General features: G+C 38.9%; 1 protein-coding gene across 3 annotated transcripts in view; it reads right to left on the minus strand.

Moving 5' to 3' along the window:
- LOC105498881 (protein tyrosine phosphatase domain containing 1) overlaps nucleotides 1–19063 on the minus strand; it is a 133103-nt gene extending 114040 nt beyond the window's left edge. Inside the window, exon 1 of one of the 3 annotated variants that reach the window (XM_071077527.1) lies at nucleotides 18760–19063. The gene's annotated coding sequence lies outside the window, so the exon portion shown is untranslated. The remainder of the gene's footprint in view (nucleotides 1–18759) is intronic. The other 2 variants (XM_011771264.3, XM_011771263.3) reach the window with 2 other exon arrangements.
- Nucleotides 19064–25757: the final 6694 nt, after the last annotated feature.

Genomic DNA, 25757 nt, shown 5'->3' on the forward strand with positions numbered 1-25757 from the left:
TAATTTACTGATTTTTTAATCAAAATTTTCATTCACTGTTATCTCAAAGACAAATATCAGGAACATGGCCCCTTTATACATTTTAGCCTCCTATCTCCTAACAGAAACAGGAATGCTAGTCTAAATGTAAGATTATAAAATCCAAACAGATTTCAATAGAGGAGTTGGCACGTATTAGCTTGGTGATCTTAGGCACATTTGTTAATATCTCTGAGACTTACTACCTACCCTACTGGATCACTGTAAAGATGACCCGAGAATGTATATGCAGACCTAATTCCGTCCCCAACATGTAAGTCAATCTATTCTCAATACAGCAGCTACAGTAATCCTGTGAACTTCAGTCAGTCATGTCACCCCTCTCTTCAAAACCCTCCACATCACCCTAATTAAAATTTAAATCACTCCCCCATTTCATTTTTCTCCACAAGACTTATGACATCTAACACATTATATACTTTATTTATTTGTCCTGTCTATTGTCTGCCTTCTCCTACTGGAATGTAAGCTCCATGAAGGAATAGATTTGTTGGATATATACATGAATAAACATTCAATAAAAGGCAGCTGCCACCACCACCACCAACACTTTTATCACTTAATCTCTCTGAATGTCAGCTTTTTCATCTGTAAGGTAGGAACAGTAATCTTGCCTTACCCATCTCAGGGTTATTGCTAAGAACATATATAATTATGTGGCAGCACTACGCAAACACAAGGAATAGCGTTATTCTTATTTAGTCTTCCTGATCACATTTATATCTCTAACTTCCTGCCCATTTTCTATGTGACAGATTTGTGTTCCAGTTCCCTGAGGGTTGGATTTGTTTTCTTCTCAGCAGAAGGTACAGAGGCTTGATACAGATGCACGATAGCAGTAACTTCTACCCTCAGCCCACATTTTCTCTCCTTTAGGATGCCTTCCCTAGTATCAATTACATATTTTACCCACATCCCTCATCATGTAGGGGTGAGTAAAGATTTATTGTATGTAGGTTTATGTGGCTCAAATGCTATAAAAACAGCCTCCTAATACCACTGTAGTATTTTCTTCTTGAGGAATTAAAGCACTGCTTATGATTCCTTATGTAGTAAAATTAAACAAAAATAGATTTCTTTTAAACTGAAATGTCCTCACCTCTGAATTTATAACCTAAAAAAATGACATGACTATATAAAATTCCTTTTCTTTTCAAATCACCCCAGAGGAAGCTAGGCAACATTTAAAAAAAAAAAACCCTTTTCTTTTTTCAGACCCCTCAACATTTCTGATACGGTTAGTCCTGGGGAAAGGAGTGAGAGCCACCTAGAAACGTGTTGTCTCTGGCAGAGTTTACTACACTATTACCTTCACGGGCTTTGTGATTTCACACCTCAGATACACCCCAGAGAAGTCTCCAAGGCTCTCAGGAGACCAATCACAGATTGGGGGAAAACAACACTTCAGCAGGAACCCTGCTATTTCATCGTTTAAAGAAATAGGCTATTTGATTTGGATTCTTCAGAAAACACATTATAATAAAGAATGGGTAAGATGTTAACTATAGATGAAGCTGGTTTTTACAACCAAGGTTTCTATATTTCCCATCCTTTTTCCCACAAGCAGCCACAGGTGGCTTATTTGATTGAAACTTATTCCCATAGGTTCAATCAACCTCAAATCAAAGATACTCCAAAGATGCTTCTAAGCTCATCGAAAGGCCAACAATTCCTAATTAAACCCATCAGATCACCTGAATGACTTTCTTAAAATCCCAAACTGCTGGGCACTCCCCTCTAGAGTTTGCACTCAGTAGTTTTAGAGTGGAACTGAGAAGTCTGCATTTCTAACTCGTTTCCATGTGATGCTGATGCTTTTAGAACCACTGCACTAGGTAAGCAGTTTGCATTTACCTAACAGCAAGTATTCATATTCATATAGGTTCCTGTGAAGGTCTGTTTCCTGGGTTCTATTTAGTTGTCAAACATTATAAACTTTCTTTTTATAGTTCCTGAGCCAACCTTCACAAAATCATGAAATACAGCAGGAAGACCTACATCATCAACCAGATGTAGAAACAAGCTCATATTCCTGGATGAGACCTGGCTACCAAAATTCTGTTCTAAGACAAACACATCACTTGAAATCTGAGCATTGCTATACAGGTGGTATCAACAAGATCAAAGACTCTCCAAATATCAGACACTTTTTAGTGAAGTACCAGATACCACAATTTGGACACCATAATGTGACTTTATGATCAATACATGTTCATTATCTGAATATCCCTATTAACAAATATATAAATATTGTAGATACATAATTATGTTTACCTTTAAATACATCTTTTGTGACACTGCTTGAAATTTTTTTCAATTGATAATTTCAGGCTAGTTGCAGTGGCTCATGCCTGTAATCCCAATATTTGGGAGGCTGACATGGGAGGATCGCTTGAGCCCAGGAATTTGACACCTGCCTGAGCAACATAGTGAGACCCCCATCTCTACAAAAAATATAAAAAATTAGCCAGGTGTGATGGTGAGCACCTATAGTCCCTATAGTAGTAGTGAAAGCTACTACTCGCGAGGCTGAGGCAGGAGGATCGCTTGAGTCTGGGAAGTAGAGGTTGCAGTCAGCCATGATCACACTACTGCACTCCAGCCTGGGCGACAGAGTGAGACCCTGTCTTAAAAAAGAATAATAATAATTTCAGCTAGTTCAATAGAAAAATCTCAAAATACTGAGTATAGCAGAGTTTGTTATTCACTTCATCCCTATTTATATACAGACTAGGAAGAATAACAAGATTTTCTACCTCTTCAATTCGTGAACTATTTCTCTATTTTTCTAACAGTTATTCTGTAAAACCTATTTCGTGTATCTGGGAGGCAAGCCTGGGTGTCTAAAAACACAGGCAGGTGTGTAGCTCTTGGGAATTCACAGGCTTAGATCAGATCATCCATAGCAAGATATATAGGACATCTCATTTAGGCAGTGATTTAACTCATAGATTAGCCTTCCCTTCCTCCTGAGACTCTGGAGAAAAGACTGTTAGAGAAATTTTATAAAGAATAAGCCCATAGAGCAAGGAACAGGAGTTGGTTATCCAAGAACCTGCGCTCTCAGTAAGCTTTTGGAAGACAGAAAGCACATGAAAGTGAAGGGGCAACTAAAACCAAGGGGGGAAGTTATGGCCCTAGTATAGATGATTGCATCTCATCAGAAAAGATGGAAGCCAGAGAGAGTGAGATGACTATTTCTTCAATTTTGAAAGAAAGCAATGGTCAGTCAATAATTCTATAACCAGTTAAACTCTCCTTCAAAAATGAAGGAGAGCCGGGTGCAGTGGCTTATACCTGTAATCCCAGCACTTTGGGAGGGTGAGACAGGTGGATCACCTGAGGTCAGGAGTTCGAGACCAGCATGACCGACATGGTGAAACCCCGTCTCTACTAAAAATCCAAAAAAATTAGCCAGGTGTGGCGGCACATGCCTGTAGTCCCAGCTACTTGGGAGGCTGAGGCAGGAGAATTGCTTGAACCTGGGAGGTGGAGGTTGCAGTGAGTTGAGATCGTGCCATTGCACTCCAGCCTGGGCGACAAGAGAGAAAATCTGCCCCCTTCCCCAAAAAGGAGAAATTAAAACATCTCAAGATCAAAACAAAACAAAACCTGAGAGAATTTGTTGCTAGCAGACCTGTCCTAGAAGAAATAGTAAAGGGAATCCCTCAGGCTGAAATGAAAAAAAAAAAACAGTACATTGTGATTCTCAGATCCAAAGAGATAAAGAACATCAATAAAGATAACTAAATAGATATTATAAAAATACATATATGTAGCTTTTTTCTTGACCTGTTTTAAAAAATACCTGCATAGAGCAATAATTATAAAAATGAGTCAATGAGCTTATAATATATAAAGATGTAATTTGTATTTTATGACAATGGTACAAAAGAGGTAGAAGTGAATGAAAACACACTAAAGGAAAAGTTTTTGCATACTATTGAAATTAAGTATCAATCTGAAATAGACTGTTTTAAATTAAGATGCCAATTGTAATCCCCAGAGGAAACACTAAAAACGTAACTAAAAAAATACAGAAAAGAAACAAGGGATTTGAAAAGGCATAATAAAAAATACCTAAGATAAAAGAAGGCAGGAATTGAGAAATAAAGGAACACGAAAGACATAAGCTATAAAAAAAGGTAGGCAAATAAATCCTAATTTATCAGTAATTACATTAAATGAAAATGGATTACACATCCCAATCAAAAAGCAGAGCCCGGCAGAATGGATTAAAAAAATGATCCAACTATATGTTATTGACAAGAGACACATTTTAGATTTAAAGACAGGAATAGACTCAAAGTAAAAAGATGGAGATAGATATACCATGCAAGAAGTAATCAAAATTGTGCTGATATTGCAATATTAATATCACACAAAATACTGTTTAAGACAAAAATTGTTTTGAGACAACAGGACACTTTATCATGCTGACAGTCAATTAATAAGGAAGATATAATAATTACAAACATTGTGCACCTAAGAACAGAGTTCCAAAAGACATAAAATAAAAACGTACAAAATTGATGGGAGAAATAGACAATTCAACAATAGTTGGAGACTTCAATACCTTATTTTCAATAATGGATGGAAAAACAAAACAGAAGATCAACAAGAAAACAGAAGAACACAATGAATTATATAATCCTAAGTGATGCTATGGAGACAAAAGTAATTCCATCTTGGATGCTAGTCCACCATATTGACTTCTGACTTGCCCCAGTCCTGTAAATGTCTCCTAATTCCCACTTTATTTACTATCCCTAGTGTAAGAACATCTACTCCTGCTTTTAGAACAAAGTGACCTTGATGTTATCACATAAATTATAGGCTATAATGCATTTAGCATTCTTGACTATTCTGGAGGGTTGCCTTTGTTTTGCTAGAGTATGCATACCCTTTCCCTATGGTATATAAGCCTTGGGTCTGGAGAGCAACAGTACAGATATCCACCTGTCTTGTGGCCACCAAAGACCACACTTCTGTAAGTGCCCTCAATAAATCCACCAATACCAACAAACCGGATCTGTCTGCCTCCTTCTCTGGTTTCTCAGCTCTTTCAGCATTTGGGGATCATTTTGCATAATTACTCCTTTTGCAGAACAGACATCTAAAGAAAATTCCAGACCCAACAACAGCAGAATATACACTCAGTGCACATGGAACACTCTCCAAGGTAGACCATATGCCCATATGCCAGGCCATAAAACAAGCCTCAATACATTAAAAAAGAATGAAATCACAACATATGCTCTCTGATCATAATGAAATTAACTTAAAATTCAACAACATAGAGAAAATGTGGAAAAGTCATAAATATATACCAGTTAAACAATATTTAAACACATCTTTAAATAACTAATGGGTGAAGGTCAAAGAAAAACATACAGTGGAAAAATCTAAAATATTTTGAGTTGCCTGAAAACAAACATACACAATACCAAAACTTAGGGAATGAAGTTATGGCAGTACACAGAGGGAAACTTATAGCTACAAGTGCATACTAGAAAAGAAGAGAGATCTCAATCAATAACCCAACCTTCCACCTTAAGTAACTGGAAAAAGAAGAGCAAAATAAACCCTCAAACAAGCAAAAGGTAGGAGGTATGCTTGAATGTATACCCCAAAGTTCCTGTGTTGGAAACTTAATCTCTAATGCAACAGTATTGAGAGACGGGACCTTTAATAGGTCTCTAAGAGGACCTTTACGAGGCTCTGCCTTCGTAAATGGATTAGTGCTGTTATCAGAAGAGTGAGTTCCTAATAAAAGGATGAGTTTGACCCCTTTCTTTTCTAATACACATGCTTTTATGCCCTTCTGCCTTCTGCCATTGGTGATGCAGCAAGAAGGCCCTCATCACATATGGGCCTCTTAACCTTGAACTTCTCAGCCTCCAGAAATGTAAAACATAAGACTTTTCGTTAGAAATTTCCCAGTGCATGGTATTGTTATTGCAACACAACACAGACTAAGAAAGTGGGAAATAAAAAAGATTAAGGTGGCAATAAATAAAATAGTAAAATGTAAAACAATAGAGAACAGCAATGAAACCAAAAGTTGTTTCTTTGAAAAGAGAAACAAAATGGACAACTTTTTAGTTAGACTGACCAATGAAGAGAGAAGACTCAAATTACTAAATCAGAAATGAAAAAGGGAATGTTATAACCAAATACAGTAATGAAAAGAATTATAAGAAAATACTGTGACAAAAAGTATGCAGATAAACAGGTAATGAAGGTAAAATAAATTCCCGTAAAGGTACAAAATATCAAAAAATGCCTCAAGAAGAAATAGAAAATCTGAAGAAACCCCTAACAAGTAAAGAAATTGAGCTACTATTTCAAAACCTTTCCACAAAAAAAAGCCAGGCTTCACTGATGAGTTCCATCAAACATTTAGAAAAGAATTAACACCGATCCTTCTCAAACTCTTTCAAAAAAAGAGGAGGAGCAAACATGTTAGAATGCAATCAGTGAGCACGGTATTACACTGATACCAAAATGAGAAAAAGACATCACAAGAAAACCAAAGACCAATATATATATGAATATAGATGCAAATATCCTAAAAAAAAATTAGCAAACTGAATCCAACAACATAAAAAAAGAATATTCACCATGACCAACTTGTATTTATTTCAGGAATGCAAGGTTGGTTTAACATTCAAAAATCAATTAATGTAATACCTCATATTAATAGAATAAATGTCAAAAACCACATGACCATCTCAATAGAGAAAAAGCATCTGCGAAAATCTGTCTTCTCAGGATAAAAATACTCAGTAAACTAAGTTTATAAACAAATTTCCTCAGCCTGATAAAGAGCATCTTTGAAAAACCCACAATTAACATCACACCTGATGGTGAAAAACTTAGGGCTTCCTGCCTAAGATCAGAAATAAGAATATATACTCTCATTAGCATTATTCAACACTGTAATGGAGGTTCCAGCCAGTGTAATAATGTAAGAAAATGAAATAAAATGTTTCCATATTGAAAAGGAAGAAGTAAAACTATTTTTGCAAATGATGTGAATCTGTATATAGAAAATTCTAAGGAATCTACTTAAAAAACTATTAGAACTAGTAAGTTCAGGAAGGTGACAGAATACAAGATTGATATATAAAAACAATAATACTTCTATGAATTTAAACTAAATTTTGACTGTATTTCTGCAAGTTCTGTAAGAAAAAGATGTCTTTTTCAAGTTGAGGCAGTTCTATTTTATTCTTTCATTTTCTGAGAGTTTTAAAAAAATAATGAATGGGTGTCAAGGTATGCCAATTTTCTTTTCAGCACTAATTGATAAAATCCTGTAACGTTTTTCTTTAGCTTATAATGGTGATTATACTGCCTAAACTTCAAATACTGGACCAGTTTTGCATTCCCTCTCAACAAGGCTCAAGGTGTGGCTCACAAATTTTGATAGGTTGGGTTTTCATTCAAAGTATTGTTTTTCCCTCTGCAGACACATATGTCCACTCTTACTACTTTTTTTTTTTTTTTTGAGACGGAGTCTCGCTCTGTTGCCCCGGCTGGAGTGCAATGGCCGGATCTCAGCTTACTGCAAGCTCCGCCTCCTGGGTTTACGCCATTCTCCTCCCTCAGCCTCCCGAGTAGCCGGGACAACAGGCGCCCGCTGCCTTGCCCAGCTAGTTTTTTGTATTTTTTAGTAGAGACGGGGTTTCACCATGTTAGCCAGGATGGTCTCGATCTCCTGACCTCGTGATCCACCCGTCTCGGCCTCCCAAAGTGCTGGGATTACAGGCTTGAGCCACCGCGCCTGGCCCACTCTTACTACTTGTGTTCAACATAGTATTAAGTTCTAGCCAGAGCAATAATGCAAGAAAAATAAATCTAAGGCTTCCATATTGAAAACAAAGATGTAAAATTATGTTTACCCAGAGATGTCATGCTCAACTATGCAGAACATCCAGTGAAATCTGCAAAAAATCTACAAAAATAGTAAGCTAATTTAGCAAGGTTGTGGTAAATATGATCAATATATAAAAATTAATCACTTTATGTAATAGAGATGAATAATGCAATTGAAATTTAAAACACATTTGCAACAACATCAAAAAGTATGAAATATTTAGGCATACATCTGACAAAAGATATGAAAGGCTTGTACACTGAAAACTATAAAATACTACTAAGAAAAATTGAAGAGAACCTAAATAAATAGCAAGATCTACTGTGTTTACAGTTCAGAAGACTACATGTTAAGACATCAGTTCTCTCCATCATAATTTGTAGATCACAATCCCACCAAAAATCCCATAAGGCTTTTTGTAGAAACGGACAAGCCAATTCTAAAACTTATATGGGCCAGGAGTGGTGGCTCACACCTGTAATCCAAGAGCTTTGGGAGGCCAAGGTAGAAGGATTGCTTGAGGCCAGGAGTCCAAGACAAGCTTGGCCAACATAGTGAGAGCCCCATCGTTACAAAAAATACAAATAAAAATTAGTAGGGTGTGGTGGTGTGTGCCTGTACTCCCAGCTACTTGGGAGGCTGAGGCGGGAAGACTTCTTGAGCACAGGAGTTTGAAGCTGAAGTGAGTTATGACTGCACCACTGCACTCTGCCTGTGCAACACAGCAAGACTCCACCTCTACGAAAAAATACAAATAAAAATTAGCAGATTGTGGTGGTGTGCACCTGTGGTCCAGGTACTTGGGAGGTTAAGCCAGGAGGCTGACGTTTGTGTCCAGGAGTTCGAAGATGCAATGAGTTATGATTCTGCCACTGCACTCCAGCCTGGGCAACAGAGTGAGACCATGTCTCTATGAAAAATAAAAAATAAAATAAAACTTATATGGAAGTGCAAAGGAGCACATTAGCCAAAAGAACTTTGAAAAAGAAGAAAAAGTTGTCAGAACACCACCACCTGATTTCAAGCTACAATAATAAAACGAGTGAGGTAGCAGCTTAAAAACAGAGTAAAGGAACAACAGAATGAAAAACAATATACCTACATCTACTGGACAAATAATTTTTGACAAAAATGTAAAGATAATGAGGTAGACAAAGTATAGTCTTTCCAACAAAGGGTGCTGGAACAACTGAAAATCCATATGGCAAAAACATGAGCCTCAATCTCTTATTATCACATATAAAAATTAACTCAAAATTGATCATACATCCAATTGCAAGAACTAAAAATATTAACTTCATTAATTCAAGGCAAAAACTAAAGGAGAAATAGACAAACCCACTATATATTTGTATTTATAGTTGAGGCTTCAACATCCTTCTCTCAGTAACTGATTAAGCAGGCAGAAAAATCAGTAAGGATAGAGATGACTTGAACAGCACTATCAACTAAGTTGATCTAATTTATAAATATAGAACATTCCATCCAACAACAGAAGAGCACATGGAACAGTCACCAAGATGGAACACAATCTGGGACATAAAACACACCTGAACAAATGTAAAAGAAGAGAAATAATACAAAGTATATTTTTAGACCACACCAGAATTAAACTGAAATCAATAGCTGAAAGACAGTTGGGTAATTGGAAATATCTGAAAAATACCCAACACACTTCTAATTCTAAATAACACATAGGTTAAGAAGTCTCAAGAGAAATTTAAAAATATTTTGAACTAAGTAAAAGTTAAAGTGTATACATATATATATTGCACAACAGTGTGAATGTACTTAATAGCACTGAAATGTACACTTAAAATGGTTAAGATAATAAATTTTGTTATGTGTATTTTACAATCAAAGTAATTTTTAAAAACACAACATCAAAATTTATGGGATGCTGCTAAAGTAATGTTTAGAGAGAAACTTATAGCAGTAAAAGCGTATTTTAGAAAAGAAGAAAGACCTAAAATCAATAACCTATGCTTCCTCCTTGGGAAACTAAGGAAAACTAATTTAAACCTAAAGCAAGAAGGAAGAAAATGACAGGCCACTAACCAAGAAAAAAAAAAAAAAAAAAGGGTGAAGACACAAATTGCCAGTATCAAGAATAAAAGAGAGGTTAGCACTATTAATCCCATGCACAGCAAAAAGATAATAAAGGAATACTATGAGTAAATCTGTGCCAATAAATGTGATTATTTATATAAAATGGACCAATTCCTTCAAGTGCACAAACTACAAAAACTCCCTCAAGGGGATATAGATAATGAACAGTCCTACATCTGAAAAAGTCATAAAATTAGTAGTGAAATTAGAAAAGAAACTTCCCCAAAAAGGAAAATAACAGACTCAGATGGTTTCACTGGTGAATTCTACCAAACATTTAAGGAAGAAATAATACCAATTCTATCATCTCTCCCAGAAAGTAGAAGAGTAGGGATCACCTCCCAATTCATTCTGTAAGGCTAGCATTAACCTAATACCAAAACTAGGTAAAGAATTTCCTCAACCTAATAGAGACTATATTTAAAAAGTCACAGTTAATATCATACTTAACAGTGAGAGACTTGATGTTTCCCCCTTAAATCAGGAACAAGGCAAGATGTGCTCTCTCACCACTTCTATTCAACTTCATATTAAAAGTCCTAGCTAAGTGTAATAAGAAAAAAGAGAAAGGTATACAGATTGGAAAGAAAGAAAGCTCTCTTTATTCATAGACAACATAATTGTCTTTCATGGTTGTCTATGGATGCAGAAAACCCCAAAGACTCTACTGAATAACTCCTGCATAGGTAAGTTTCACAAGGTTGCAAGATACAAAGTCATCCTCGGTAAATTGACTCAGGCCACGTGTTCTCACTTGTAAGTGGGAACTGAACGATGAGAAAACATGGACACATAGAGGGGAACAACATATACTGGGACCTGTCGGGGGTCGGGGGAGGAAGAGCATCAGGAAGAACAGCTAATGCTGGGCTTAATACCTGGGTGATGGGTTGATCTGTGCAGCAAACTACCATAGCACACATTTACCTATGTAAAAAACTTGCACATCCTGCACATAACCCTGGAACTTAAAGTAAATCTAAATAAATGAAGAAATACTTTGTGTTCTTGATTGAAAGATAACATAGTAAAGATGCTAATTCTTTCCAAGTTGATCTATAGGTGTAATAAAATTCATATTGAAATCCCAGCCAGGTATTTTGTAGACATAAACAAGCTTGTTCTAAAATTTATATAAAAAGGGAAAGGTGCTAGAATAGCCAATTCCATTCAGGAAAAGAAGAACAAAGTTGCAGGATTTACATGACTTGATTTCAAGACTTAATATAAAGCTACAACAATAAATATAGAGGGGCAAAACATTAGACACCTCAATTAATGGAACAGAATAGAGAGATTGGAAATAGACGCAGAAAAATATAGTCGACTAATTTTTGAAAAAGGTGCAAAGACAATCCAATGGAGAAAGAAAAGTTTTTTCAACAAATGATGTAAGACATCTGGATGTTTATATGAAGTGATTTCAACCTCACTCACACCTTACATAAAAATTAACTCAAAATGTATCTTGGACCTAAATGTAAATGCAGAAACTATTAAACTTCTAGAAAAAAAATAGGAGAAAAGCTACATGATCTTTGGTTTGCTGATGAGTTTTTATTTTTTTGAGACAGGGTCTCACTCTGTCACCCAAGCTGCTGTGCAGTGGTGCGATCACGGCTCACTGCAGCCTTGACCTCGTGGGCTCAGGTGTTTTTCCCACCCCAGCCTCCTGAGCAGCTGGGACTACAGGCGCACACCACTACATCCAGCTAATTTATTGTATTTTTTGTAGAGATGGGGGGAGTCATTTTCAGAGATTTAGGTGTGGAGCAAAGAGGAAGAGTATACCCTATTTTATTCCCTTTATACATCTCTGTATTGTTCGAAATGTATAATTATTTTAAAATTATAAATAAAACTTTGATACTATATTTTAAATTTTCTACTAAAAAACATGGGCACAGGATCTGAACAGATACCTTGCTGAAAACATATAGATGGCAAATAAGTATGTGAAAAGATGCTCAGTATAGGGGATGTGCAAACTAAAACCATAGTATGTACCATTACACATCTAACTAGCAATATCAAAGTACTGGCAAGGATGGATAGTAACAGGAACTTTCCTTTATGAATCACAAATGAAGGACATTTGCAGTTCATGGGAGGAGGTCAAAATACCAACATTAACAGGAGTTAGGAAGAAGCTGATTCCAGCACTCATGGATGATTTGGAGAGGTTCAAGACTTCAGTGGAGGAAGTATCTGTACATGTAGTGTAAACAGCAAGAGAAGTAGAATTAGAAGTCGAGCTGAAAATATGACTAAATTGCTGCAATTTCATGATACAACTTAAATGAATGAGGGACTGCTTTTTTTTTTTTTTTTTTTTTTTGAGGCAGTGTCTCGCTCTGTCGCGCGGGCAGGGGCGCAATGGCCGGATCTCAGCTCACTGCAAGCTCCGCCTCCCGGGTTCACGCCATTCTCCTGCCTCAGCCTCCCAAGTAGCTGGGACTACAGGCGCCCGCCACCTCGCCCGGCTAGTTTTTGTGTATTTTTTAGTAGAGACGGGGTTTCACCGTGTTAGCCAGGATGGTCTCGATCTCCTGACCTCGTGATCCGCCCGTCTCGGCCTCCCAAAGTCCTGGGATTACAGGCTTGAGCCACCGCGCCCGGCCCCGAGGGACTGCTTTTTACAGATGAGTAAAGAAAGTGATTTCTTGATAGAGAATCTACATCTAGTGAAGATGCTGCACTCTGATGAACTGAAAACAAAGGATTTAGAATATTCCTTGAACTTGGTTGATAAAGCAGTGGCAGGGTTTAAGAGGACTGACTCCAGTTTTGAAAGAAGTTCCACTGTGGGCAAAGTGCTATCAAAGAGCATCACATGCTACAGAAAAATCTTTCATGAAAGAAGAGTCAACTGATGCAGTAAACGTCATTGTTATTTTAAGAAACGGTCACAGCCAACCCAGCTTTCAGCAGAAGTCTATCCTGATCAGTCAGCAGCCATCACCACTGAGGCAAGACCCTAAACCAAAAAAGATTACGACTCACTGGAGGCTCAGTTGATCCTTAGTATTTTTTGGCAATATTTTAAAATTAACATATATACATTTTTTACACCTAATGCTACTGCACATTTAATAAATTACAGTCTAGTGAAAACATAACTATTAAAGGCACTGGGGAGCCAGAAAATTTGTGTGACTTGCCTCATTGTGATATTCACTTTATTGTGGTGGTCTGGAACCAACCAGCAGTATTTCTGAGGCATGCTTGTATAATAAATGCATGACATGACATAATCTCACTGAAGGGGATGGGGAGGATGGAGTGTAAGAAACTTTGGAAATGAATGGAAACTGTAAGAGAAATCAACAACAACAAAAAGCCTTGTACATAAGCACCATTCTATAATTGGTTTTTATGGAAGTATGGGTTAACAGTTCTGATACTGCTGTACCTGTATACTGGAACTGAAAAAATAAGTAAAAGCATGGTGAATGGTAGGAGCCAGATTTCTCACTATGGACTGGGAGGTTATGGATAAATAAGGAGGAAAGGTTAGAATAAACTGTGTAGTTCTCAGTTAGATTCTAAGACATCAGGGTGAAATTCTCTTTGGCTTAATATAGACACTGATAAGTAAAAATAGAAATAAAAATGTGTATGCATACACAAGTTAATATACATACATATAGTTCCTACCTATGTTCACTGACAACGGCCTAAAAGCAATGGCACTCCAAGAGTGATAAGCATATCAGAGCAAATCTGGTTTCTAATACTATTTTCCAATAAAAGGAACCAGGGATCCTTGGTTGAAATGATTAATTTTAGGGCTAGAGCAGGGAATATACAAGATGAGTCTGGAGCATCACGTAGTGCCAGAAAAGTAGGGAAGTACTCAAAACACAGGGATGGATGAGAATGTCAAAAAGATGCAGAAGCAACTGAAAGAGCTCCCAATGACAAAAGTAGAAACAATTTGAGTAACAAAATAAACAATGTAGTATTAAGTTAAAACTGGCTGGCAACAGAAGACCTAGAATTTAATAAAGACAGTTCAGTTTTATCTACATCTTTACAAATTTGAGGGATTTTTAAGTTGGTTTGTCTACATAGGAGGTCTACCACGGATCCAAGTAATAATCACTTAGAAAACAGAATTTAGAAGGTGTAGGCTAAAAGTACAATTATTCTACAATCTCTTTATAAGAATTTAAGCTATTAGGCCGGGTACGGCGGCTCACGCCTGTAATCCCAGCACTTTGGGAGGCCGAGGCGGGTGGATCACGAGGTCAGGAGATTAAGACTATCCTGGCTAACATGTTGAAATCTCATCTCTACTAAAAATACAAAAAATCAGCCAGGCGTGGTGGCAGGCGCCTGTAATCCCAGTTACTCGGAAGGCTGGGGCAGGAGAATGGCATGAGCACAGAAGGCGGAGCTTGCAGTGAGCCGAGATCGCACCACTGCACTCCAGCCTGGGTGACACAGCGAGACTCCATCTCAAAAAAAAAAAAAAAAAAAAAAAAAAAAAAAAAAGAATTTAAGCTATTAAGGGCATTCACACTTTAAAAATCCACAAGCAATTAGCAGGGCTCTGTTTTCCCTGTTTTGAACTATCTAAACAGCAGCATCACATGGAACAGAAGAAAATGATCTAATGACAGTACTTTCCCCATGTGCACCAGGCAACAAATGCAACTAACCACAGAGAGAAGAAAACCTCCCTGTGGTCCTTGCTTATTATCTCTGTTTCCAAAGAGCTTTTGCTCAAAGGAAAGAAAACACTGAACTAGAGTCAGTTGATTCGTACATGATAAGGCTGATTATGCTGGAGGCATGACAGAACTTTTACAAAATAGGCATATAGAATGAAGGAAGATGTAGAGATCAGTCAGCACGGGGGCTGAAAATACTAACTCAACTATGAGGTAGAAAGAAAGAGATAGCCATCCAATAACAATGTTCAATGGACATGGTGAAGGAGACCTTGTTCAGGTAGACCACTGATATAAAGTATCAGAAACATAAGAAGTGTTCAAGAAATAATAGTAATGATGACAGTGAATATTATAAATTACCCAAGTCAGGATGGTCAGCACCTAGGAGTCTTCAGGTAAAAGGAGTTAGAAAAGATATGTGTTGGGATTAGCTGCAGAACATTATCTTGGCAATGTATTAAAAATCAACTTTTTAATGGTAAAAATGGTAAAAATTTTTACAGTTTAAAGGAAGTAAAATACAAAACTGTGTACAAGTATGTAAAAATAAATATACACAAACTGAAGCAGATTGACCAAAATACTAATGAAGGGAATATGGCTGACTTTTTTCCTTTATGTTATTTATTCTATTATTATTATTTTGTTATTGTTACTACTCAAATGACTAAAATAAACTTTAAAAATTAGTTTTTACTAATACCTTTCACTGAAGACACATTTCAAAATCTTAATTGAGACTTAAGAGTTTAAAATAATCTCCTAATATTTTTTCACAAATTTAAACTCAGTGAGGAACGTATTTTTTCACCATGTTAAATTCATTGACATTATTCAGTTTTACTGTTTAAGCATTTATTAAAATCTGTAATTACTTTATTTGCTTACTATCTTTTTCTTATATAATTTCTTTTAGGTTAGGGACCTTGTCTGTCTTCTTTACAGTTATATTGTCTACATGTACCATACTGCCTGGCACATAATAAGTGTTAATAAATATCTGCTGAATTAACAAATGGATGATTTTGGTCATAGAGAGCAAAACCTGGTAAGAAACTAGATAGTCAATTTGCCCTTAGTTTTCTCAGCAAAGTTTTTTAAAAAGATGGCCCGCTATATTTTTATGAAATTTTAAATGTCTCACATATAGTTAAGTGCTCCAGAAAATGCATCTTTTTGGAAATGAAAATGATCTTAAATATTACAGCAGGATAGGAACTCATAAGTTTGCTCTGAAGAGAGTGAGAGAGGAAAAAAATTAATATTAACAGAATATAGCTGTGCTTAGCACTCTACTAGGGCTTTACACATGCTGTCTCATATAAATGTCACAACCCTGGAGGCACGGTCCCCATTTTAAAGATTCGTAAAGTGAGAATCAGAGAGGAAGAACTGAGAATCGGAGAGGATGTCACCGGCCCAAAGTCATATAACTAGAAAGTACTAGAATTGGGATTAGAACACCAGTTCTTCCTTAAACCCACTTTATTTCCTGTATCCCACGTTGCCACCACAGAAACCAGAAAAATGAAATACAACTTTTTCAGTAACACCACATTAGGTACACGAAACGATCCAGATAATAACTGCAAAGAAATATTTTGATTACTCAACTTACATCATTTTTAGAAAAAGAAATATATAAGTAAATTACATAAAACATGATTCTGAAGAAACATTTCAATGTATACATTTTCACATCCTCTATACTGCTTAATTTAGAACAAAGAAAATGTCTGGACTTTGAGGCAGTTGTTGGTTTTGAAAAAGAATGTCCAGGCTGGGGACGGTGGCTCACAGTTGTAATCCCAGCACTTCAGGAGTCCGAGGCGGGAAATTACTTGAGCCCAGGAGTTCAAGACCAGCTTGGGGAACATGGCGAAACCCCATGTCTATGAAAAACACAAAAGAGTAGCTGGGCGTGGTGGCACACAGCAGTAATCCCACCTACTTGAGAAGCCGAGGTGGGAGGATTGCTTGAGCCTGGCAGGTTGAGGATGCAGTGAGCTGAGATTGCACCACTGCACTCCAGCCTGGGCACCAGAGCGAGACCCTGTTTCAAACTTAAAATAAACAAATAAATAAATAAAAAGAGAGAGAGAGAGAGAAAGAAAAAGGATGTGCTTCTCGGGAAGGGGAACATCACACACGGGGGCCTGTCATGGCGTGGGGGGACGGGGAGGGATAGATTAGGAGATATACCTAATGTAAATGACGAGTCAATGGGTACGGCACACCGATATGGCACATGTATACATATGTAACAAACCTTCACGTTGTGCACATGTACCCTAGAACATAAAGTATAATTAAAAAAAAAAAATAGAAAAAGGATGTGCTTTTAAGAGCATTGTGAGGTCGGGTGTGGTGGTTTGTACCTGTAATCCCAGCACTACAGGAGGTCAAGGATTAATTTAAGCCCAGGAGTATGAGACCAGACTGGGTGACAGAGTGAGACCCTGTCTCAAAATAAATAAATAATAAAAGTTTAATAGTAACTTTCAAATAAATGCCTTGAACCTAGTTTTCAAGGAGGATCAGAATAGCACAGAAGGAAACTCCTATTTACAAAAGCACAGCAAAACTGTCAGGACCGTCTCAAAATGAAAGCTGTTCCACAGCATAGGGTGCTGTCTCCTAAACCTTGGTTTTCTCCAACAAAAGATTTCCTTCCAAAGCTTGAATGGTCACTTGTCTGCAAAAGGAGACGGAATCTCTGTTTGGGAGGAGAAATTTGAGCCCCTTGGGTACAACCCCACAAAGCCTTTGGGGTTGGGTGGGAAATTAGACTAGAACAATCATTCTTAAAATGGTCCCTGGGTCACCAATATGGGAATCATCCTAGAAGGGTGTGAAAATGCAGATCCTCCAGTCCTGTCCCTGATACCGAATCCTCATTTCTGGAGTGGGAGCGGAGATTTTTGCATTTTTAAAAAGCCACAAGGTGGAATTCTTGTGCACTAAGAGGTTCAGACACAACTGGACAAGCTGGGAACCAACAGGATGAGTGGGTGGTTTTGGAGCCATATAGACTTGGATTTAAATCCCAGTTCTTCCATTTAATATTAATAGTTCTGACTGTGGCAAGTCACCCAAACGCTCTGAGCTTGTTTTCCCATACAGTAAATGAAATGACACTTTGTTGTGGAGATCAAATAAAACTGTGTGGGCATATGTATGTGTGTATACATGTATGTACCTGTATGTGTGTATGTTAACAGTGCCTGGCAAGGAACTTTTATAAGATGACCTCTCGGAGTTTTCCAGCTCTCAGTCTATGAATGCCAGTATATTTTAATCCTTCCACATACACAACTATCGCAGGATCATCTGCTTATCCACCTCCCTAAAGCAGTGTTTCTCAACCTTTTCTTGATTTCCCCCCTCTCCTCCCAGGAGACGTTTTAGACATTTTATTTCCGAATCTGCCAACCCCATACAATTTCAATGCCATAGGTATAATGTATATCTGCTTGTTTTGAGGCTCTTTGGAAGGCCACAAAGAACGGTAATATCTACGATCTTTTTGCCCCCCTAAGAACATAAGCAATATCAGCCATATTGAGAATGCATGTCCGAGAGATAAGTGACTTGGTCAAGGTCACGTGACTAATTTAGTGGCAGAATTAGATTTAAATTAGAGGGCACAAACTGGCAGACTAGAACCGGCTTATAAATGTCTTTTGTTTGGCTTCCAGTGTTTCTCTCTTTCTTTTTTTAATTGATCGCCAACATTTACAAATTAAGAGATTTCACATAAAAAACCCGACATTCAACTTTCTCATGAAAAATCTGAGATCGCTCTGAGCGGCAGTTGAGAGGCGCTCGCCATCCCAGAACGTGGGGGTTCTCCCAGCATCTCCCAGCCTGGTCCCTGCAGACATCTGAATGTGAGATCCTCAAATCCAAGACCTTTACACTTTAGTTTCAAGCTCACGACCCTCAATGATTTGCCTCCAACCACGTATCACTTAATAACTAGACGTTTAAAAAAACAAATCTGAAACAGCCATACTGAGTGTGCGGCTAAACTAGCTGCAAATTCCGAACCTTTTCCCGCTCGGGATTCCAAGCCCTCGGCGCCGGCTGGGGTCAGCAGGACGCGCCGTCCGTGTCGCACGTCGTCTGCGGCCGGCAGACCAGGGCGCGGCCGGCCCGGAGACGCTGCCCCGCGGAGGGTCTGTGGGTAGCGGGCTCTAGGGCAGCCTCTGCGCACCCTCACGGCGCGGCACCGATCCCCGCTGCTCCCGACGCGCCCAGGAGGCAGAGGGATCCCGGCCCCGCCCGCCGGACAGCGTCCTCCGGCGAGCGCCTAGGCTGCTCCCCGCGACGGGGCGCCCCTGCTGAGGCCGCGTCCCCTGCGCTGCCCTCAGCGCGCCCGCTCGCCAGCCAATGTCAGCCGCCAGACGCCGCACGTGACGTGTGCCGGCCAATGGCGGCCTGAAGCGGACCGTGACGAGAGCGGCGGTTCTGGGCTTTTTCGAACAGGCGCGGGCGGTGAGGGAACCGTGAGGGAGGCTGAGGGGATGGTGCGGGTGCGGAAAGGGGACCCTGGGGAAGCGAACGGCGCGAGGACGGCTAGGGGACGGCGCGGGCCAAGAAGGACGGCGGCGGAGCTGGCTCCTCGAGCTCCCCGGCCGCTGGGTCGAGACGAGTGAAGGAGGAAGAGCCAGGAGAGCCCTGGAGCAGCGCGGACTGAACCAGACGTCTGGCCGCCTCTCTCCCGGCCTGCTTCCTGTGTTGTTCCCCCTGCTTCTCCTGGTTCTGGCGGCCCAACTCTTACGGCATCGCGGCCCCAGGTGATTCAGAGAAATCCGAGGAGCAGAATCTGGGTGAGGGCAAGGCTCAGCAGTTTACAGAGTGGCTGACGGGGCTTGCCTGCGTGTAACAGAAACCCCCAGATTCCAGTATCCTAAACCCACGAAGGACTTTTCCCCTCTGTCATAGAAGAAAGTGGGAGGAAGGTAGCCAAACTCGTTCGGCTCTGTCATCCGCACAGCCTCGCTTCCGTCCACAAATCTGCCTTATGGGCCAAAATAGTAGTTGGAGCTCCAGCCATCACATCCTTATTTTAGAAAGAGCCTTTCTGGAAGCCCCACACAAAACCTTCTAACTACATCTTACAGACTCGAATGTAGCATCATGACCTCGCAGAGCTGGGAACTATAATCTTAACTTGGCACATTGATGCCCTTAAAAATCTTCTTTCCAAAATGAAGGGAGGAATGAATTTAATTAAGCAACTGCAATCTCTGCTGCATCTTGTTTTTTCACCCTCGCAAGTGTTCCTGTGTCTCACGGCTCAGTAGAAATAAGGCCTTCCCCTGCATGTGCAGAACAACTCACTAGGCAAATACATACTCTGTGGCAGACCCTATACTGGATACTTTATGTCTATTTTCACATTTAATTCTAGGTAGGCATTACTAGCCGCATGTTGCAGATGACACTAGAAGATAGAAATGGTGACAAACTGAATGCAGAGAGGCTGTTAGATTGACCAGATGGTCTGATACCAGTTGGCTGCAGAGTGCAAGCACATGGACCTGAGAATGTTATTTTCTGTACCAAGTCCACAAAGGCCACTCTGCCTAAAGCTGACAGGAATCAACAAAGAAGATGGAGATACGATACTGCCCTGTGGCTCAGGAAGCAGGCCCCACATAATACACCAATGCAAAAATAGTGTGACATCTAAACACCAGTATGGTAATGATGTAAAAAATTTGTTTTAGTAAGCAACAGATGAAAAGAGATTTGAAAACGTTGACTTGTTATTTCTCAGCACTGGCCTACAGAGAACTGTGCACATACTTGGACTTAATAGTAAGTAATGGAGGCCAGGCACAGTGGCTCACACCTGTAATTCCAGCACTTTGAGAGGCCGAGGCGGCGGATCACCCGAAGTCAGGAATTTGAGGCCAGCCTGGCCAACATGGAGAAACCTTGTCTCTACTAAAAATACAAAAATTAGCCAGGCGTGGTAGTGCACACCTGTAATCCCAGCTACTAGGGAGGTTGAGGCAGGAGAATTGCTTGAACCCAGGGGGCGGAGGTTGCAGGGAAGATCGCACCACTGCACTCCAGCCTAGGCCACAGAGTGAGACTCCATCTCAAAAGAAAAAAAAAAAAAAAAAAGATTGGTTTCATACATTTAAAAAACAATGTCTTGTATATACTTGTGCTGAACTAAGCATTAACAATTCTAAGGTGAATTAGACGTTGCCCTGCCCACAGTCTATGGGGACACAGACAAGTATACAAACAATTGGAACACATCATGATAACGGTATTTGGGCGGTATGGGAGCACATGAGAAGAGTATCCAACCTGGCTGGAGAGAGGGAAAAAGAGGGATTTTCGTTAGAGAAGACTTTCTAAAGAAATGATGATTGACCTGAGTCTTGAAAATCAAGCTTGAGCGGATCAAGCCAAGTAAGTGGAATGGCAGTGCAAGCAGAGGGATCAGGTAGTGTAAAAGTATGTTGATGTGAGAGAAGCCAGCGTATGTGACACTGGCTATGAAGAAAGAGGGGGTAGAAGAACCTATTGAGGAGTTAGTGTCCTGTCGTGATGGATCATGTGTACCATGCCAGGGAGTTTGCATCCTTTGGCCATAGCATCCACTCCTTCCCTTGCTTTGGGGAAATTATTTCTCCACCTTGTGTGTAGTCTTGGTGGCATTATTAAGATGCCCTGTGTTCCCCCAACTAGTGGATAGATGGATAACCCTAGTTAGGCCAACCAGATTGTCTGCCAATTGTGAGAAGGAAAGTAGTGGGATAGGAAGTTGAGAGTGTTTAAACACGCCCCCCTAGGGAGGGGATGAGATTTCCTTTGGATCATGAAAAGATTATTAAATTGGATAGAGAGCACAATCATGGACAGAGGTCACGTGTGTGATGTTTGCTTCAGCAAACTCTATAGCGCAGAGTCTCTAGCTGATTTTCACATCTTACAAGTGGATATAAATACTGTATTCCAGCCATTCGAAAGGTATATTCTATAGTTATTAGGATTATATTTTATAAACAAAAATAACTTTAGTATTTTAGATAAGCACTGTATGGGAAATCTGGACTATGTAGATATCATTTCTCTACTGTAACTTGGATGGTTATTCCACAAATTTGAGTAATATGTGGGTTTTACTTTCATTCTATGTTTACCTAACAACCTTCTTGGAGTTCCAACTCAATAACAACAGGATTCCCCAGTGGAAAAAAAGATCACTGTATTATTTATACATAAATTATTTAGTTATACATAAATTCTTTAGTTTTCTAAATTTCTAAGGGCTTAAAACTGTAGAATAATTGTGACACAAAATTTACACCATCACAGATAAACTCTCTTCCTAAAGTTTTGAATATAGTTTTTTCTTTAAAAATGAGAATACATCTATCTTGATAATATACATGTTCATTGAAAAGTTTCAAGAAAGGCAGAAAAGTATGAGGAATACACATGGTGGTTTACATTGTCCAAGACATTTTTCTATGAACATTTATTCAAATATAAGTATACTTTAAGATCATGTCATACATACTGTTTCATAACTATTTTTTACATAACATGTTAGCTTTGCTGAGCAAAGTACCACAGACTTAACGGCTTAAAACACCACACATTTATTATCTGTTTCTGTGCATCATTAGTCCTGTCACAGTTTCTGTCAACAGATTGCAATCCAGGTATTGGCCAGGACTACAATCTTATCAGAGGCTCAACTGCGAAAAGATCCACTTCCATGTGCCCTCAGGTTACTGACAGAATTCATCTCCTTGCAGCTATAGACAGGTCACCATTTTCTTGCTGACCATCAGCAATGGACTGCTGTCGGTTTCTAAAGGCCACCCTCAGTTCTTTGTGGTGTGGTCCTCTACATAGACCTCAGAAATGGCAGCTTGCTTTTTCAAAGCCAACAAGGGAGAGAGAATCATTATAATTTTTAATAGTAACATAGTATTCTACTATAGGACTGTAACATAATTTATTTAACTGTCCTCTATGGATACTAGGATGTTTTGAATTTTTCATTATAAACAGTGTTACAGCAAATGTTCTCATGCACATACCTTTGTGACTTCTCTGATTATTTCCTTAGGATAATACCCAGAGTGAATTGCTGAGTCAGATGGTATACTTTTTAAATCTTTTTTTGTTTGCGTATTGTAACATAGCTATCCAGAAAACTAAGCCCATTTGTATTTCTAAGAATGTATGAGAATGCTGGTTTGTATGCATAACTTGCCGACACTGGCATTACTCATAAGTTTATTAGTTGCCAATCTAATGACTGAAAAAAATATTTCTTATTGTTTTAATTTGTATTTGTTAAATTAGTGAACTCAAACATATTTTTTATATGTTTACTGGACATTGTGTTTTTTGAATTGTCTTTTCATGACTTTTGCCCATTTTGCAATTGTGAAAGCACTTCGTATGTTGTGCTCTTTGTTTGTGGATTGCAAATATGTTTCCTTATTTATTTATGTTTGTTAATATTTTAGTTATTTTGTTTCTAGGAGATAATTTTGTTTATGGGGAATTTTTGGCCATAGAAAAGTTTTTAATGTTTTTTGAAATCAATTCTATTGATTTTCCTAATGCTTTCTGCCTTTGATGGCATGCTTAGAAATGTCTTTCCCACCTAAGGGCATAAAACCTTTCACTTATTTTTGTTCTAGAATGTTTATGGTTTCTTTTAACATTTACATTTTAATAGTTTTAGAATTATTGTGTCGCAAAATAGATTGATTGCTATTGTCCTGTGATGAGTTTTTTTAAAAATTGAGTTATTCAATTGAGAGGGGTAACTCTAGAGTTATTTTTGAAATCTGTAACTTGTTACTGTAGATTTGTGGGAAATAGAGAACAAACCAACACTGTGAAATGTTTTCTTCATCATGTTCTCTAAGCACTTTTTGTTCCAGTAATGTCTACTTTTTCGTGAAATTATATAGAAGTGTATCACTTGTGCTGTAATAACATTATACGAGAGGACTTATTAGTGACAAATTGACAACAGGGAATAAATAAGCATAATTGACCAGGAGGACATGGGACAAAGACCAAACCACAAATGCCCTTAATTAAGAGGGCAGCATGATCCCGCCACACCACAATTACTTTCAAAAACAATAATATTGAGGCCAAGGGCACCAAGGCATTGGTTGAGAAACTAGTCATTCATCACTGCAAATGGGCAACTGAAGATAGAGAAGAGTGGCAAGCTGAGAAAGAAGGAGCTCAGGCCTGGCTGAAGTGTGAAGCAAGTCTCTGAGGTACATTCTTCTGCTCTAGTGAAATTCAGAGTAGAGATTCTGGTAACCAGAAAGCCATAGGAACTTTCATGAGCTTGATTTCTCTTAAGGAATGAATGTGTGAAATGAAAAATCAAGCATTAAATTCATTAAATTCCAGTGCTGTGACTTACTTGCCTGGGATTCCCAGCACTTAGTGCAGTGCCTAGCTCAGTATGGGTTCTCAATAAATATTATTTTCTTTCCCCTTTCTCTTATGCCATTCTCTTATTTGTCTCAATATTTATCACCCAGTGCAGGTACTGGTGTGTATTAGTCACTTAGTGAATCTTTATGGAATAGTTTCAAACATTTGGTTTCAATACCATGGGTGGTTTGAAGAAGTAAATGTATAGAAATGTATTTGAGAAGGAGTTTAGTTACATACCAGTAACCATAGTAGCCCATGTGTTGAATGTTCTGTACCAAGCACTTTGCACACTTAATTAATTTAATTTTCATGATAGCCCTGCAAGGCATAACTCTTTGTATTATTCCCATTTTATATATGAAGAAACAGAGCTCAGAGAGGTAAAAGGAACCAAAGTTACCCAGTTAATAAGTGGCGAAATCAAGGGTTGTAACCCTGAACTACAAAGGCTTTCTGACTACAAAGGCCGAGTAGTTTCCAGTATTCCTTTATAGCCTCTAAAAAGTTCGCATATCACTTTGGCAAGAGAGCTCTAATCACTGTATAGGCATGTGCACACCCAAGGCATTTCAAGTGTGTGTTTATCTTCTAAATGGACGAGACCCAGACCCACAGATTGTGCAAGACTATACGAGCCAGAGAGGGCTCATTAACCTCCGTGAATTCCTTCAGCTCAGCTCCCCAGAGAAGAAAGGGAGCAGATGGTCAGCGTGCTGCTCACTTCCTCAGCTGCACGGCTATTGTCTAGAGACAGTTTCAATTTGACAGCCTGGCTTGGAATTTCTAGGGGCTGTTGGAGCTAGCACATTTAAGTTTAGCTAGAGCCTCACTACTTGCTTATTCTGTTCAGAAGGCAGACACCAGGCCAGCATAGTGAGAAACAGAATTGTGTACTAGAAAGTGTTGGATGGGAAGTGAAGAGAACTGGGTTCCAGCTCACTGGTTGGTTGGTTTATTTCATTATTCATTCTGCAGATGCTTTTTGTGTATTTAGCAAGGAAGGATTGAAGGAGACTATCACGTAATTATTTGTTCTACTTAAGAAGGAAACAGTTCATGTGCTATAATCATCATTCTTAAGCAAGTTGCACCAAGGTCTGTGTGCTCCTCTCTCAGAAACTAAGCCACACTGAAGGAAGAGAAAAATGGAGCTCCTACAGATGCTTATGTTGGCTTGCTTTCAGTGGTTTTTTTCAGACAACAGAGAATCTTGCCCTTCAGTGTTCTAAATTTAGAGAGTTATCATAACTCACAATTTCTGCCCTAATGTTCAGAAGCAGGGAGGGGTAGACAGGCTGTGTTCCTTGCCGAAACACTTGCCTGTTCACCTCTGCAGTGCCTTGCTTTCATCTGTAGGACAGTGATCTGAGTTAGGTCCCAACTGTACTAGATGAACCATGCCAGCATGGAGGTCCAGGACTGTCCCACAGATTGAAGAAGAATCCCACCTTCAGTGGAGGGCCAGAAGCAGTCCAGATATATCTGAATGGGGCTTGGCATTGCCTTAGATAGGTAATAAATGGCCATGTGAAACTCTTTATCTACCTTCTGTTTCTTGGTGCTGTAAACTTCCATCTTATTGTCACTAAAAG

This window comes from Macaca nemestrina, chromosome 14 (genome assembly GCF_043159975.1).
Source record: "Macaca nemestrina isolate mMacNem1 chromosome 14, mMacNem.hap1, whole genome shotgun sequence".
NCBI classification, from domain to species: domain Eukaryota; kingdom Metazoa; phylum Chordata; class Mammalia; order Primates; family Cercopithecidae; genus Macaca; species Macaca nemestrina.